The sequence below is a fragment of the Apium graveolens genome, chromosome 2 (genome assembly GCF_009905375.1).
Source record: "Apium graveolens cultivar Ventura chromosome 2, ASM990537v1, whole genome shotgun sequence".
NCBI lineage: Eukaryota > Viridiplantae > Streptophyta > Magnoliopsida > Apiales > Apiaceae > Apium > Apium graveolens.
In genome coordinates this window covers 103,526,244-103,535,600 of record NC_133648.1, presented here as the reverse complement: position 1 = coordinate 103,535,600, position 9,357 = coordinate 103,526,244, and the positions used below count along the sequence as shown (strand labels likewise).

At 36.2% G+C, this 9,357-nt stretch overlaps 1 non-coding gene across 1 annotated transcript; it reads right to left on the bottom strand.

The window, feature by feature from the left end:
* Positions 1-6,076: 6,076 nt before the first annotated feature.
* LOC141709241 (small nucleolar RNA R71) lies at positions 6,077-6,183 on the bottom strand. The gene has a single exon (XR_012569829.1). It is a non-coding gene; the product is annotated as a small nucleolar RNA R71 (small nucleolar RNA).
* Positions 6,184-9,357: the final 3,174 nt, after the last annotated feature.

Below are 9,357 nucleotides of genomic sequence, written 5' to 3'. Positions count from 1 at the left end.
TGAGACTATAACTTGTGATGTGTGTGTATATTGTGGGGTCACAGTATGTAGTAGTTGGTTATTTATTAAGATTAAGTGTTATTAAGGGAAATGGAACTCGTGACAACCCGGATCCCCGACCCCGGATTTGGGGGTGTTACAGATGTTTTGTTAACCTTATAAACCTTATCACCTGTTTAAATGATTGAATAATTATATTTTATTAAAATTTATAATTAGTTAATTTTTAACATAAATATAAAAATATATGTTCTAAAAATTATATAATAATATATAAAATATATATTACATAATATATATTATATATATTATATAATATTATAATATGTAATATATAAAATACTAATATATATATATATAATAATTCGGGGTTTTTTCGGATTTCGGGTTCAGATCAGGTTCGGATAGAGTTTCGGATTTCAGATCGGGTTTCGGATCGGTATACCTAATATCCAAATCCAAATCCAATAAATTTCGGGTTTAAAAATTAAATCCATCCAAATCCAAAAAAATGGGTTCGGTAAATCCCAAATTTCGGGTTTCAGATCGGGTATCTGTCGGATCGGATTGTTTTGTCATCCCTAAGAAACTGTGGTTGTGACAGTGTGTTGTTCACCAAGAGTGGAAATCTCTATTTAAATTGGAGGGGATTTGACCAGGTTACTATCATGTACCATGACCTCAAACCCTTGTTCTTCTTACATAGAACTGGCACCTGAATGTGTTTGACTTGTCTCCCCAATGATTGGATCATTGACAATTGGACTCCTAGCTTCAATTGATAAAGCAATCTCATCCAAGGTTTTGAGGGGAGTTGTTCCTACATGAGGAACCTCCAATTGAATTGGAAAGGATATAGATAGCTCCCCTTTAATAGTACTACCCTCAAACCTTTTAATATGTGAAGATTGATTTGCACATGAAGATGCATTTGGTACTACCACAGGGTCTTTAGTAAAAACTGATGAAACCCCCGTGTTTTTGTTGGTGTCATCAAGGTCTACCCCAGAGTGTAGTCTCTCCCCAACTAAATATGGTTCCTGGGTGGTGAGCACAGTCTTTTGAACTGTGTCACTTAATTTTGACAACACTTGAGAAGTGGATTAAGGTGTTTAATTATAATTAGAAGAAGTTTTAAATATAAGATTTGTGATTTGAGGATTAAGTGTTGGCAGCTCCCCCTGAATAAATGAGGGAGCATCAAATGATGTGCTCTCAGTTTATGTGCCATCCTTATTTATCCTTTCATAAACCTAAATATGTTCAAGTTATGGTACAGACTCTTTACAAGATGCACTAGGAGAGTGATTTGTTCAATAGAGACACCCTGTTGAGAGGATGCCTCTAGAGTCTGTTTTAATCCCTCTTTTTCAACTACATCCTTTTGGGAGGATGCAGAGATAGCTAATTGAGTGGTCAACCCGGATTTCTTTACCTTCTTTGGTTTCTTGACCAGGTTACACTCTATTGGTATTTGATCTTCATCACTCTCATTGATAACAGTCAAGGGTTACTACTTTCTCTTCTTTTTACTCACCTCACCCTTTTGAGAGGATGAAGTGGTTGGTTTCCTAGATTCTAATGGTAAAGAAGGAAGGGTCTCAGCTGTGGAAGGCCCCTGTTGGTGTTCCTGTGTTTATTCTTCCAAAGGCACATGAGCCATAAATATACTAGTTTGAATATTAGACCTCATATTAGGCATATGGTAAGGGTAAGTCCTGAATCTCTCCAACATAAATGGAATGATTCTAAGACTTGTAGGTACCTTATTCTTTGTAATAAGTGAGCCAAATAGTATTTTAGACACATGTTTACAATTGCATATCTTTATTCTATCAATACCATTAAGTCAATGAATTTCTTGAACTTTATGGTTTAAAGTAGACATTATAAACCTAGGAAGAAAAATTTCCTTACCTTTTGTGACCAACAGCATTGTGAGCCTTGTGCTAAGTTCATCCAGAATCAAGAGCATGAACTGATTACTCTTTGTGTCCCCAAGACTCACATGAAGTTCAAGAGGGGCACAACTGATTACTCCATGTTCCATATGTCGTGCATGAACAGGTTTGCATGGGCTTGGAACTCGTTTATTTGTGCTAACATCATGTCATCATCACATGTGCATGAGATTACGGTGGAGCGTGCTCGTCTGCTTTGGGTATTCTTTAGGGTGATTATATTTATTTGGGGATGGTTATATATCATGGGATTTTGAGATTCTTGAGAGGAGGTACTATGGGTTCTATACCCCATGCGTCCGTTGTGACGAAGCTGAGCGTGACAATTGGTGTTCATATCGACAGTTCTACGACAGCTACAGCTTTCCAGTGCTCCTATCGACAGTTCTACGCTGTTGAACATGACTGAGTGGTATGGTGGCAAGCCCGATCCTAAGGGGCTTGGGTATTCATATGATCATCTGCCAGATGGTAGACCAACGGATCAGACTTTTGGTGGTGGAACGCAGCAGACAAGGAATGCAGCATGGAGAGCTCAGTTGGGAGAGGAGGCTGGTCCATCGCAGCAGGAGCAGGAGGAAGCAGGAGCTGATGTTGGAGTTGGTTTGAGTACAACGCAGTATAGGCATCTAGCAAGGAGGATGGATGCCATGCACGACATCCATAATCGGTTTGTACATGATCTCACCCAGGCACTTGGGACAGCTTTCAGAGCCACCGTCTTGACATCCATTGCCCAGTATTTGGTGAGGAATCCGTGTATCCACCTCCAGAAATGCCTGACACTCCACCCTTTGAGGGTGATGATCCTGATTCAGAGTAGGTATGCCTGATTCCTTACTATTACCTTCACCGAGGATAGTGAATATTTTAAGTTTGGGGGTAGTAGTTGAAGGAATATATGTATGTTTTGTGTGAGTCGCATATAGTTTGCATATTCATGATAGTTGGTGCATATAGTTGCATTTTTGCCATATAGTACTTTCTTTATTTTTGGTAGTTTTAATGTCAGTCTGTTCATGTAGTTTCATGCATTTGCATAATAATATGATCCCGTAGATAATTTTTCCGATTGACTTGTGATATTGTTGCTAGTGTAGTGATGTTGTATTTAGTGATGTTAAGTCTTATCAAATTGATTTGCATGCTAGAGACAACTGTATTTCACTAAGTCTTATAGGTTGCTAAAGTACTAGATCATGATCATGGTTTGTTTCTTTGTCGAGGTTTAATCACTTATTTATATTTAGAATTTAGGATATTCTCTTAATAATAAATTAGCATGGATTTTTAGAAATTAGAGAAAAATTGGATTTCATTGCTAGTTGTGTTGGCTAGGTGTCAAATGGCTAGTAGCCGGCTCATATTTAAATGAGTAGTCTAGGGTTGAATGTGATGGAGTGAAACACACTAGTTCAGAAAAAATAAGAAAAAAAAAGAAAAAGAAAAGAAAAAGAAAGTATTATGTATAACTGATCACGAGTGGGCTCTTTAGTACTCGAGTTATTAAGTTCTTAGGGGACTTTGTGCCTAGTGACCTAAGGCTTTTTATAGTATGTGATCCGTTAACCTAACACTAGCTACATGGGTACTATTATATAAGTCTTTTGTGGACCTCACTCATTGCACAGTCAAGTAAGTATATTTGTGTTGTTTTGTTGAGAATGAAAGCATGAATCCATGTAAAACTCCGATATAAGAATTGAAATGCTATAAGTTATTTTGAGTCTAGCTTTTATTCTATTTATAACCTTGTGATTGCTTTGATGAGTAGTGAGTCATGATTATTGATCTAGTGGCGATAGTATATCGGTAAGCAGTTGCACACACGCACGTCTCTGGTTTATAGGATGATTTGTGAGGTTTGATTGATCTTATGCATTTGTTGAGATGTTGCTTGTTGATTGATTTAGTTATTCTATTGGGGATCATTGCATTCATTTAGTTGCATTCATGTATTTTTATTTCTTGTTCTTTGAGTCTGTTTATGCTTGGGGAAAAGCATTCAAGTTTGGGGGTATGTTGAGTGGCATTTATGACACTTTATTACGCCCCATAAAGCTTTGAATTGGTGTAAATGTACTCAAGTTGTTGGTATTTTAATGTGTTTTCTAGTGTTTTTGCATTTTCAGGCATTATCTAGGTAATCAGGTGAATTAGCATTATTTTGATGATAATTTGGTGTTAAGGTGGTGTTGGAATAAAATCTCTTGGAAAGCCGGCTTAAATCAGCAAGAAAAAGAAGAAGACATATTTTTATGCAGGAGGTCAGCACACCCGCGCTGTGATAGCGCGTGGCCGCGTCCAAAGTCCAGAAACTCAGCGCTCGCGCTGGTCAAGCGCGCGGCCGCGCCAGGTCAAATTTAAAGAATCCTGTTTCTACTCTAATTTTGATCCAGAAGACTTCTACTTTGCATGGGGTTTCTATATATATATATATAATTAAGCTCGTTTTTCAGAAGAGACATATCAGAGCACAAGGAGAAGGAGTAAAGAAGACCGTTTTAGCACAATTCAACCAAGACGAAGAAGACCTAGTTTTAACTTGTGATTCTTTGTTTAAGTTGTAACGTTGGATGTTAGTTTTCTTATTCTTGAAACTATACTCTTGTGTTATACTTTGTTTATTATTTGATTATAAAGACTACGTTTGTTATACTATGCTTTCATCGAAACCCATGTTGATGATGAATCCGATTATGGGCTAATCGTTATCGTGGGGTTCTAGTGGATTTATTTATGGATTTCTTTAGTTAATTTGTTTCGATACCTTATTGTATGGGGATTGTATGATAACCTAGTATTTGTTGTGCTTATTTTTCTTATGTCGTGAACTTAAGATAGCATGTTAATTTTTAATGAAGCGACAAATGAATTTAAGGATTTAGAACTTGCCATGCTAGCATAGGTTCATGTGTTATTGTTATGCATGATTCGTAGGTAATTTTAACCATCTTACTTGCCCTATGTAATCAAGATAGATAACTTGTGCTTTAAACCTTTATGTTATCAAATTCTATAGACATATAGGGTCTCAATATAATTGGTGTCTATTCGGCTTCTATATATTTTGTGGATGTCTGTTAGTATGGTATTCGTACAACGAAAGTTGGCGTTTACTAGTTTTGTGTTATCTGATTAGTGTCATCACCATTGCATGCTAAGGTTAAGAACAATAAGGCTATTGAATGAAGTAGTTAATGAAGTTAGAATTCCATGTTTGTCTCATATAATATACAACTCTCTTAGTTATAATTGTTAGTTAATCACAGTTATAATCAAAACCCTAAACTGTTATTTTCTTATCATTGGATAATAACCATATCATCGGTGCATAAGTGCATAAATTAATTAGTTAACCAAAGCCAGTCTCTGTGGGAATGAACTAGAAATAATTCTATATTACTTGCGAATGCGTATACTTGTGTGTACTATTAGCGTGTGTTTAGCGACTAACAAGTTTTTTGGGCCGTTGCCGGGGACTGCAGTATTAATTTTTTTATTTATGTGTTTGCCATCAGTGATCGTTAAAGTTTATTGACTCGGACATTGTTTATGTCTTATTTCAGGTACTCTAGCGAGCGTGTATGCATACGCGTTCGCGATCTCGTAAGAGAACTTTGGATAAAGCCGAGGAAGAAGTTATAGTGGTTCGAAGGGAAGTTTTTGAGGATGAAGAGCAGATAGAAGAAGAAGAAAAGGTAGAGGAACCAGTTTTATTAGTGATGGGGGATCAAGCAGAAATTCCTAAGGCTTTGATGGACTATTCTCATCCTAAGATCAATGATATTCAGTCAAGCATCATCAGGCCAGCCATCTCGGCGAACACTTTTGAGATCAAGTCAAGCACGATTCAGATGATACAGAACTCAGTTCAGTTTGGGGGTTCTCCTACCGAAGACCCCAACATGCATATCAGGGATTTCATTGTGATCTGCGACACTTTCAAGTTCAATGGTGTGACTGAAGATGCTATCAAGCTGCGACTCTTCCCATTCTCTCTGAGGGATAAAGCTAAGTGCTGGTTACATTCTCTACCACCAGGGTCTATCACCACATGGGAGGATCTTGCTCAAAAGTTTCTAACTAAATTCTTCCCTATGGCGAAGAATGCTGCAATCAGGAATGCTCTTACTCAGTTTGCTCAGCAAACTGGTGAATCTCTGTGTGAGGCTTGGGATCGATATAAGGAGATGCTAAGGAAGTGCCCACACCATGTCATGCCTGATTGGATGATTATAAACTGTTTCTATAATAGATTGGGTGCTATTTCTAGACCCATGCTCGATGCAATATCAGGAGGAGCCTTGTGGGCTAAGAACTACAATGAAGCTTATGAATTGATTGAACTTATGGCTGCTAATGAATACCAGAATCCTTTCCAGGGACTGACTCAGGGAAAAGTAGCATGCATTCTAGAGTTGGATGCAACAACTGTTATAGCTACCCAACTTAAGGCTTTGACGATGAAGGTGGACACTTTGACTAATTATGGAGCTAATCAAATCACTAGTGCCTTAGAGCTTTGTGTTGGTGCCCATGAGACTGATCAGTGTGCTATTTCTAGTGAATCAGCTCAGTTCGTGAGCAACTTTTAGCGATCGCAGCAACCTGTGCCAGCCACTTATCAACCCAAAAACCGTAATCATCCTAATTTCAGCTAGAGTAAAGCTCAGAATGTGGTTCAACAGCCTTATTAGCAGTATCTAGCTAAGCAGTACAACCCCCCTGGTTTTCAGCAACCGCAATATACACCAAGGCAGCAACTTCAGCTGCAACAAGCTAATGAAATATCTAAATTAGAGGAGTTGAAGCTTATGTGCAAGAGTCAAGCCGTTTCTATCAATACCTTGGAGAATCAAATTGGACAAATTGCCAATGCCTTGCTAAATCTTCAAGCTGGTACACTACCTAGTGACACTGAAGTTTCAGGAAAGAGGGAATCTAATGAGCAGGTGAAGACAATCACTTTGAGGTCTGAAAAGGTTGCGAATCCCAAACAAACTCAAGTTTCGACTGAAGAAGCTGGGGCTGAAAAAGAAGTAGAGCAATAGGAAGCAGAAGTGGAACCAAGGAAGACTACTATTGAGCACACTCCTCCTGAGGGTAATACAAGGGATCAACAGATCTATCCACCACCGCCTTTTCCTAAGCGGCTGCAGAAAAAAAGCTGGATAAGCAATTTGAGAAGTTTCTGGAGGTGTTCAAGAAACTTCATATAAACATACCTTTCGTTGAGGATCTGAAGCAGATGCCTAGTTACGCAAAGTTTATGAAAGGTATTCTCTCTCAGAAAGTGAAGCTAGATGATTTAGAGACTGTCGCTCTCACGGAGGAATGCAGTGTTGTAACGTCTGGGAAGTATTATGTAATTATTTTTATCAATAAATAATTATTATGTGAATTTTGGTGAATTATTTGATGATGGATAATAATATTTGGATGTTTAATTCTGATAAAATTGAGATATTTTAATTTCCAATTATCCAGAATTAAATCTAGATAATTTTGGTATTTTTCTGGTAATTTTTGGATTATTATATGATTTTATAAGGATTTATAGAATTAATAATGATTATTCTTACATAATTATAAAATTACTTTTTAGAATCAGAAATCATCCCACTTCAACCGTTTTTGCGTTTTTACAACCCGAAACTCTTCTGAAAACTCCTTCCTAACCTAATCTGATAATTCTGAACACTTTCCGTGTTTTGACCTTTTCAATCCGGGGTACGGTTTGACCTGTACGAGTCCTGGTGTGAAATTTTCGATACGCAAATTATTTTATAGTCCGATAAAAATTCGTATCCTCAAAAGGCGAGACATTATTACTTTAATTTCGTATAAAGTATTTTATAGGAAGCATTTTTTTGATAATTATCCAAATTTGGTATGAAAATCGTATCGTCTTTTTAGTTACTTAGCGGCTAAGTAACCTATTTTCGGATCCGATATGTGTGTGTAATTATTGAATTATTCAATAAATAAAATATGTGATGGGTCTGTCGCTATGTGTTGTTGTATCATAAATTGTTTGTGATTTGTTGGACGCGAAGATTAATTTTATAATTAATTACCGAGTTGTACGAATTTAATTCATTTTAAAGTAATTTTATTGAATATCTATTCTCATAAATGTTAAAATTGTTTCAAAAAAATTATATTTATGCTTTTATAATTTTAATATTTATTTTTAATAGTTTGTTAAATTCATAAATCAATACATTATCAATTATTTATCTTTAAATGATTTTCTGATTGTATATGAGTGTAAAATCAATATTTAATTCTAGAATTCTTCAAAAATTATGAAATTTATATTTTATTAAGTTGAGAATATTTCGAGAATTTTAAAAACTATTTCAGAAATTTTCTGGCTTTTATTTGACTGCACAGGTATTCGTTAAAATTATAAAATATGGGTCGGATGCGTGTTTCAAAAATTATTTTTTAAAAAAATGTACTCCCTCCGTCCCAATTTATCTGTCTTGTTAGACTTTTGATGGTCAAATTAACTCAACTTTGATCGTAAATAAAAACTCATCCTTTCATTATTTTGAAAAATTAAAATATAATATAAAAGTAGATTAAATATACTTTCTAATAATATAAATTTTATAAGTATTTTAAATACTATACTATGTGAAAACTATCCTCTTGGTCACAGGTTCGAATCCCACGGGAGAAGAATTTATGATTATGTCTCCTGAGTCAGAGCATGTCGCTTAAATGCGGTTTACCTTGGTTCACGTGGTTTGCAGGCTATTGCGTGAGCCCGTAGGGTTTACCCAGTGCGCACCCGAATGGTAGCGGCTGCGGGTTACCTACGATAAAAAAAATACTATACTATGTGAAATTTTCGGTCAAAGTTGGGTCAATTTGACCGTAAAAAGTAAAATAAGACAGAAAAATTGGGACGGAGGGAGTAAAACGTTTATGATGATTAGTTTTAATTATCTCGAGAATTTTTAAATATATTCGAATAACGTTTCAGGTTATCGTTACTCATAAAATATTTGTTGCCATCGATAATTGTGGTACAAAACAGAATAATATTGAGAATAAAATAGAGTAAAGGAAATAAAACAAAAACAAAAAAAACAAAAAAAAACAGCAAATACAAAAACAGAATCCCCAAATTCATTCCCCTACACCCCTTTCTTCCTTTTTTTATCGAGTTTCTCTCGGGTCCATCTCTCTGCAATATCTCGGATAATCTCTCAATCTCTCCTCTCCCGTTCCTTTCTTGTTCGGTCTTTTCCCCGTTTATTTTCTCCATTTTCCGGCCGGTTCACGGCGCCGCCTTGCCTTCTGCTTCTCCGGTTTAATTTCGGTGATTTTCCCAGCCTTATCCCTGTTGCTTTATATATATATATTTGTGTGCGTGTCTCTG